General features: G+C 42.2%; 1 protein-coding gene and 1 pseudogene across 2 annotated transcripts in view; one reads left to right on the forward strand and one right to left on the reverse strand.

Annotated features, from left to right (window-relative positions):
* Window positions 1–8,851, reverse strand: part of ZNF484 (zinc finger protein 484) — a 442,175-nt gene that overhangs the window by 300,189 nt on the left and 133,135 nt on the right. The window lies entirely within an intron of this gene.
* Window positions 4,411–5,784, forward strand: LOC108294705 (annotated as a pseudogene). The gene has a single exon (XR_001821139.2). The product of XR_001821139.2 is annotated as a thymidylate synthase-like (transcript).

The raw sequence follows: 8,851 nt of genomic DNA on the forward strand, positions 1-8,851 counted from the left end.
AAAAAATTAGCCGAGCATGGGGGGGGCATTCCTGTAATCCTGGCTACTTAGGAGGCTGAGGCAGGTGAATCACTTGAACCTGGAAGGCTGAAGTTGCAGTGAGCCAAGATCGTGCCATTGCACTCCTGCCTGAGCAACAGAGTGAGACTCCATTTCAATAAATAAATAAGATTTCATATAATGGTGCAGCTGCTTTTAACTGAAAGGCAATCAATCCTCACCTGAACACTGACTTTGGTGAGGTAGCATACTGGGTATAGAGAAACAGGGACTTCACTTTCAGGATTGTCATAATTCAGCGCCTGACACGGGCATGCAGACAAACCTCACGCTGGGGAACACAGAAAAGAGAGAATGTAACGTTTGGTGAAAGAGGCCAGGAAATGCTCCAGCTTACAGCTCTGTAGATCGGAGGTCTGCCACCATCTTTCTGGGCTAACGGCCATGGGTCAGTCAGAGTATGCTCCTTTTTGGAGACTTGAGGCTCCCCTAAATTTTCCTAAAACGATAGGAGAATTCCTATCCTTGCTTTTTCTGGCTTCTAGAAACCACTCAGTCATGGATCACTCACCTTCAAAGCAATCATGTCACACTCACCTCTGCTTCTGCCATCACACCTCCTCTTCCACCTTGAAGGGTTCTTGTGATGACGGGGGGCCCACTCGGGTAGTCAAGGAGAATCCCTGTCTTTAAGCGGGCTGTTAGTAACACGAATTCTCTCTGCAACCTTAATCCCCTTTGCCATATAAGGTGACATATTTACAGATGCTGAGGATCTGGACGTGGACATCCTGGGGGACTGTTGTTCTGCCTATCACATCAGACCATGTGGCATCCTCATAGTGTTTTCAGATTTGTTGTGTGTGAAGATGATCTTGGCCATGGTGCAGCAGGTGCTCTAGAATAGGCAAAGAGGCTAGCGGAGAGACACAATAAGGAGTTTTACTTCAAAAAACAGAATAGAAACCTATTCATAGAAGGGTATATGTTGTATTTGAAATGAAGGTAATTGACAAATAAAAATTTAATGAATAATGATTATTTCATTTGAAATCACAGACTAAACATTCTTTAAAGGACTTGAAATTGAAAAGTATTTTATATCCTGGTGCAAAACCAGGAGCCCCTCACCCCAGAGTCCCCTACACACATATACTTCTTCTGCAAATTGCTACAATTACATTAAAATTGTGGTCAATTTGCAGTAACAATGAAAGACACAGGTGTGAAGGGCTGAGGTTAGCAAAGTCACAATCTCCGTATATGAGCCTGACTCACAAAAGACTCAACGTGCAGGAAAGTGAGAGTCCTGGAGAGGCTACATGACATTGCTAAGCCCTTTCAGAACCCATTTCTTAGGCACTGCTGGTTGCATGAAGCTATGGTTTACTGGGCCTGCCCATTACCTGGTAGAGTGACCTGTGTGTCTCTTCAAATCTCCCAGAAAGAGATTTGGGCTCATGGGGCCTGAGTGCCTGAGAGGCTGCTCTGTAAGGGCTCAGTCTTCACAACTCACTTCAGTGGACACTATGGAGTGGACACTATCCACTATCAGTGGACACTATGGAGTAGTTCTTCCTCTTCCTCTTCCTCTTCTCCTTCTTCTTCTTTCTCCTCCTTCTTTTGACAGAGTTTTGCTCTGTGGCCCAGGCAACCTCCACCTCCCAGGTTCAAGCCATTCTCATGCCTCAGCCTCCCAAATAGCTGGGATTACAGGTGTATGCCATCACACTAGCTAATTTTCGTATTTTTAGTAGAGATGGTGTTTCACTGTGTTGGCCAGGCTGGTCTTGAACTCCTGACCTCAGGTGATCCACCTGCCTCGGCCTCCCAAAATGTTGCAATTACAGACCTGAGCCACCACCCCCAGCAACTATGGAGGACCTGTAAGGGCTTTTGGGCTTTGGAGAATACTGACCTGGCAGAAATGGCTCCTTTTGGAAAAGGCATTGAATGACATCAAATGCTCAGCATACAGTATATGCTTTGGGTAACGCTCACTCTTCTAGGTTACCCTTAAGAAAATTATATGAGGAAGTTATTGTGGAAAAGTGATGAGGGGGTCATAGAGAGAACAGGGACAAAGTGGGTGCAGGAGGTTGGGGAAGTTACAGAGCTAAGTGACAGAGGAGCGGAGCAGAAGGAAAAGCCTCGGTGATGGGAGAAAATGATGAAGGAAAAATAAGTTCTATGCTCCATCCTAACTATGATGAACTGCCTTATGCTGGTGGCATGAGGGAAGGTTGCTTTAGCTACAAATGTACAACAGCCATCAACATTCCACACTGTCTTTCTCCAAGCACTATCCAGAGAAACAGACACCACTCACCAGTGGGAGAAAACTGAGCCATTTTGTAGAAGAATCTCCAATTATAAAGAGTCAATGAATGGATCTTTTTTAAAAGTGACACTCCTGGCCACATTTCATCTCAAAGGCACCGTGTGATCATTGTCACATGACAGTTTCTCAATCTGGTGTTTTACTCTCTGCAGTAGTAAGGCCAGTCCTTCAGGGACCGAAGTCTGTGCAGTCACTGTGAAACACACCTGGAAATAAGGGCGGAAGAACTTACAGAGCTACGCACTCAACAGAATATTTTGAAACCTAAGTTACAGTATTATGAAGGTGATGCAAAAGCATTCTCAGAATCTCTATGAAATTATGAACATTTAAATTCTAAAATGGCTTTTCATAAATGTGGTGGTTGCTGTGTTTATTTTCTGTTGCTGCATATTACCACAGACTCACTGGCTTACAGCGATATACATTTATTATGTCATTTGTCTCCCGATCCGTGGGTCATGAGTCATCTGCCTGGGGTCTCATGAGGCTGAAATCAAGATGTTACCTGGTTGCATTCTCATCTGCAGGCTCAGTCAGGGCAAGAGCCACTCCCAAGCTCCCTCAGATTATCAGCAGAATTTGTTTCCTTATAATTGTATAACCCAGTACCCACCATCTTCCTAGCTGCCAGCTGTGGACCCCTCTCAGCTTCCAGAGATTCCTCTCAGGGCCCCTCCATGTGGCCTTCCATCTCAGCAGCACAGAAACCCTTGCGTCATCAACTCTCTCAGCCTTCTCATCTCTTTGACTTCTTCAAAGCTCTGATTAAGTCAGGCGCATCCAAATAATATCCCTATCTTTTTTTCTTTGAGACGGAGTTTTCAAAGAGTGCAATGGTGCGATCTCGGCTCACCGCAACCTTCGCTCCCGGGTTCAGGCAATTCTCCTGCCTCAACCTCCTGAGTAGCTGGGATTACAGGCACACGCCACATGCCCAGCTAATGTTTTGTATTTTTAGTAGAGACGGGGTTTCACCATGTTGACCAGGATGGTCTCAATCTCTTGACCTCGTGATCCTCCCGCCTCCGCCTCCCAAAGTGCTGGTATTACAGGCGTAAGCCACCGCGCCCAGCGCAATTGTGCCATACAACACAACCTAATTACAGGAGTAAAACATATTATATTCACAGTTCCAGGGGTTAGGCAGTGTTTGTATGCCAGGTGGATGGGATGTCGCCCTCGGAGTGCCATCTTTAGAATCTTGCCTACCACAAATCCCAATTCTATAACACAAAAGACCTGGGGGCTTCACTGCTATCACAGCAGGAGGTATAAGTTTCCTAGATACCCAAAGGTATCTACTGTCTGTCTCCATCTAACATCCCATTTTCATACCAGGTGGTGAGAAATCAACTCATCATCCATAGCATTCAGAAGCATACAACACAGATTTGTCATTCTAGTTCTTGTTACTGTGTGTTTGAGCACATACTAGCTAGAGAAGTTCATTCATCATCAGCTCTACACAGTGCAATCCTCAAAATGCCCTCCATTATCCAAAGGTTGCCAATATCTCTCTTTTAATTACATTTAAGCTAGCAGACATCTTCTGCATATCATTAACCCAAATGGAGAATCGAAAGCTAGAAAATTATACATCTATTTTTCTACCAAGAGAAAAGAAAAAGAACATTTTCCTCCCACCTTTACTATGGTTTCAAGTGATTATAGTAACTGGTTAAGATCAGCCAGTGTCATTAAACTGCTTCCCAGGGAATGCAGCCAGTGAGGCTGAAACAGATAACGAAGTTTCCTAGGAGACTGACCACCGGGCTTGTCACTGGCTCCATACAGAAGAAAAACTAGATTAGTGGTTACACCTCTAGCAGCTATTAACTAGACATCCTTGCAATAAGGGTAGGAAATTTAACATGCAAAGAAGCAAAGTGCTGATGATAAAAAGAAAGTAAAAACTGAAAGGAAATTATAATTGGACTGAATATGGCTAAAATCAAGATATGAAAAAGCAGAAAACAAAGCCAACTCAAACCCTGAAGAAAGAACAAATGAGAAAATAATTTATTCTGCGCTACCTCTTCTGGCTCTGTCCCGCCGCCCGCAGCGCCATGCCCGTGGCCGGCTCCGAGCTGCCACGCCAGCCCTCGCAGCCCGCCGCCCGGGAGCCGGACGCCCAGCCGCGGCCGCCTCACGGGAACTGCAGCACCTGGGGCAGATGGAGCACATCCTTCGCGGCGGCGTCAGGAAGGACGATCGCACCGGCACCGGGACCCTGTCGGTGTTCGGCATGCAGGCGCGCTACAGCCTGAGAGATGAATTTCCTCTGCTGACAACCAAACGTTGTGTTCTGGAAGGGTGTTTTGGAGGAGTTGCTGTGCTTTATCAAGGGACCCAGAAAGCTAAAGAGCTGTCTTCCAAGGGAGTGAAAATCTGGGATGCCAATGGATCCCGAGACTTTCTGGATAGCTTGGGATTCTCCGCCAGAGAAGAAGGGGACTTGGGCCCAGTTTATGGCTTCCAGTGGAGGCATTTTGGGGCAGAATACAGAGATATGGATTCAGATTATTCAGGACAAGGAGTTGACCAACTACAAAGAGTGACTGACACCATCAAAACCAACCCTGATGACAGAAGAATCATCATGTGCGCTTGGAATCCAAGAGATCTTCCTCTGATGGCGCTGCCTCCATGCCATGCCCTCTGCCAGTTCTACGAGGTGAATGGTGAGCTGTCCTGCCAGCTGCACCAGAGATCAGGAGACATGGGCCTAGGTGTGCCTTTCAACACCGCCAGCTACACCTTGCTCACGTACGTGATCGCGCACATCACGGGCCTGAAGCCAGGTGACTTTGTACATACTTTGGGAGATGCCCATATTTACCTGAATCACATCAAGCCACTGAAAATTCAGCTTCAGCGAGAACCCAGACCTTTCCCAAAGCTCAAGATTCTTCGACAAGTTGAGAAAATTGATGACTTCAAAGCTGAAGACTTTAAGGTTGAAGGGTGCAATCCGCATCCAACTATTAAAATGGAAATGGCTGTTTAGATGCTTTCAAAGGATCGTGAATGATACTGTCAGTCTTTAGGGGCTGGGCTGGATGCCAAGGTAAAAGTTCCTTTAGCTCTAAAAGAAAAAGGAACTAGGTCAAAAATCTGTCCGTGATCTATTAGTTATTAGTGTTTAAGGATGTTGCCACTGGCAAATGTAAGTGTATCAGTTCTTTCCATAATAAAAGGCTTTGAATTAACTCACTGAGGGGATCTGAAAATGCTGAGATTATGAACACAGTGAGGAGAATGAAATGTGTATGCTTTTAGCAAAAATTTGTAGGTACATTTCAATCCCATGTCTTTATAAAGAAGGTTGGTGAATTTCGAGAATTTCACAAGCTTTTCTCTCAAATCTAAGGATGCTGAGTAACACCATCAATCATAATGTAGAGTGTGGTTATTGTACATTTAATGTTATAGTTGTTTTTAAGTTGTTATAGTTGTTTTATAGTTGTTTCATAAGTTGCTATAATAAAGAAGTATTCTGCAAAAAAAAAATAGAAAATAAATGAAAATAATTAATTGGCTCAGCAAATCATGACTAGAAAAAATTAACATTATTAAATTATGCCACCTTCAGGCATGGAATAAAATGAAGACATATAAGAATTCATGTTAATTTCCATCTATTTCTGAATGGTAAACTGCTTTCTCCTTCTTCCTCTCTGTATGTTTAGGTCATGCAGATGCCAAATCTGAGATTTGGACCTCAGTATGTAGTTTTTAAAACAATAAATTATCCAGTACTATCTAACTATGGAGAATATCACTGGGTTCATTTATATGATAGAGTGACCTTAACCCATTAGTTCAAACCATATCAGATTCTCTTTTTTTAGTGCATTGAAACATGATTCTTTGCCAACCTTCCATCTTTATAAACGTCAGTATGGCACCAAAAATCTAAAATATGCAATTTTTAAAAATGTGGCAGTTGTAACTGTGAATTTGGTGGGAACTTAATACCTGAACCAATATTTCTTCATTTGGCAAAGTGAAGCTGTTCCCTTTTCTTTATGAGATTGCAGCAGAAACATGCAATTTAAAAAGCAGGAGAGAATTAGGGATCATTCAGGCTCAACTTTATTCCACCACAACCCTCATTTTTCAACCAAAGTAAAAGAAGCTCATGCATGTTGAGTGGCTAGCTCTTGGAGATCTTCTTGTTAGGATCCCTTCAGGAGTGGTACCACGTCTTCTGGCTCTTGGCCTGCTGCTCCATCCACGTGACATAGAAGAGTCACAATGAGATGACAGACAGGCACAAGTGCTACAAAACCTTTGATAAAATCAACAGCTGTGGGTTCCTTGTCAGTTACTAGTAAAACAAAGGGATAAAACTAAAATTGTTATATTTATATTTATACCATTAATAAATGTTACAAGGTTATAAATATCATACAATATATGAGGCATTCCTGCTATCTTTCTTATTAAACCCACAGTACAGACACTTTCTCACACACGCTGTTCTATCAGGAACGATCTTCCTGTTTCTGTCAGCCTGCCCGATCTCATCCAAAAGCTCAGAAGAGTCTGGCTCTCACCTGCAGGTTCAGGGAAGCCCCAGTAGCTCACTCGTCACTTTCTACTCTTTCCTATTCTCCACTGCAACTTAAAGATTCTCCACATCTTACCTCAAGACAGTAACTCCGTGGTCACAGCAAAGCACTGAGTATAGCCACAATATATTTTTTACAAATACACCTTAAGTTATCTCGTATCAGTACAAAGAAATACATACATATAGTAAAAATAGTCATTCACTTCACACCTCTGGCTGCCTCACTTGGGGACTGGGAACACTAATTTCTTGAAGATCCTTCCAGAAATAATCCTGTACCATTATATGCATGTACATGTATATATCTTTTTTGTAAATTTCAATTGAGAACATATTTTGGGTTTCCCATGACTAACTCATGGTCATGATTTGCTCGGTGATTCACCAGAAGGACTCACATAAGACAAAAAGTTATGCTTACAGCTAAGATACATCACTGCAAAGGATGCTGTGCTGGAACTGTGAGACCCAGGTATGCATAAGAGAAGACTAGAGAGGTCAGGCCCAGGTTTCCACATTCCCTTTCTCTGCGAGAATTACACAGACACTCCCTTTCCAGCTGCAAATTGCAGAGATGTGTGGCAAGGATCTCCACCGCAACAAGTCCACGCAAATCTCAGAGTCCAGAGTTCTTAAAGGCTGTTGACCACACAGCTACCTGACCAACCAAGGTGCAGGAGCCAAACAGGCACCACGTATACCTCATGAACTTTCATGTTTATTTTAAACAGTGCTGGCAGCCGGGTACCTCCTGACCCACTGCCTGGGCCATAGAGAATAACATCCTAATCACTGACCAAGCGAACATTCCTGATGTTAGTTCTCTTCCCTGTGGCTCCAAGCTTTCCCAGAAATTAAAAAGAGCTGAGTAAAACAAACCTATTGTACTAGCTCTTTCTTCACTGAGCACGATACGCACATTATTCTGTGCATACTGTGCTCAGTGTGTAGAGTTGGTACAATAGGTTTTTGAAAGGCAATATATATTAAAGTTATCCGTAATATATATTGCCTTTCAAAAAGGCAGTTTTACACCAAAATATATATCAGTAATATATATTTCCTTTCAAAAAGGAAAGGCAATATATATTCAAGTTATTTAAATATTATCTTATTTTTTCATGTCATTCTTGGGCATTATTATTTGCCTAGTCAGTCACCTATTGCTGGGGAACTGCACCTGTACTATTTCACTGTTATAAAAATTGATACACTTAACATCTCCATTTGGTGGGGGATATGAGTAAGGATTCTCATAAGAATCACCGCTTACAAAAGAATGGACATGAAAGTGGACATAGAGTAACCCACCAGCCTCCTTGTGGATTGCCTTCTTCAACTTGGAAAAGTTGTAATTTATTCAATTTATTTGTATGACATTGCCAATTATCTCTCTTGTGTTATTTTTAAAAAATTACCACCAGCAGTGTAAGTGACTGTCACCTCCTCCCCCAACATCCTAAGGCAGCAATTTCTAATTTGGAGTCATGGGAATTTCACTTTGACAATTTCATCTGCCAACATGCAGTAACATCTGTCTCTATACTGATGTGGTTGTGCATTTGGGCTTGGGTTTAAATCCCTGTACCACCTTAACTAGCAAAGTGACATTATGCAACTGACAACCTCTTATGATTTTCTGTGAATTAATTGAAGATTTATGTGTAACACACTAAGTGTTCTGCAAATGCTTGCTTTACTGGTTTATTTAGTATTCTAATTTAAATTGATAAAATTCTTTTCATGATTGTCTTGTGCTAAACAGTAATATTTATGGCTGATGTGATTTATATATTATTCCAAGACAGATAACTACAAGAAAATATGTTTTTCCTATCCATATTTTAAAAAGCACTGTCTTTATCTCTCTCTCTCTCTCTCTCTCTATATATATATATATATATATATATATATAATATTACTGCACTTTA

The sequence above is a fragment of the Cebus imitator genome, unplaced genomic scaffold, assembly GCF_001604975.1.
Source record: "Cebus imitator isolate Cc_AM_T3 unplaced genomic scaffold, Cebus_imitator-1.0 Scaffold598, whole genome shotgun sequence".
NCBI lineage: Eukaryota > Metazoa > Chordata > Mammalia > Primates > Cebidae > Cebus > Cebus imitator.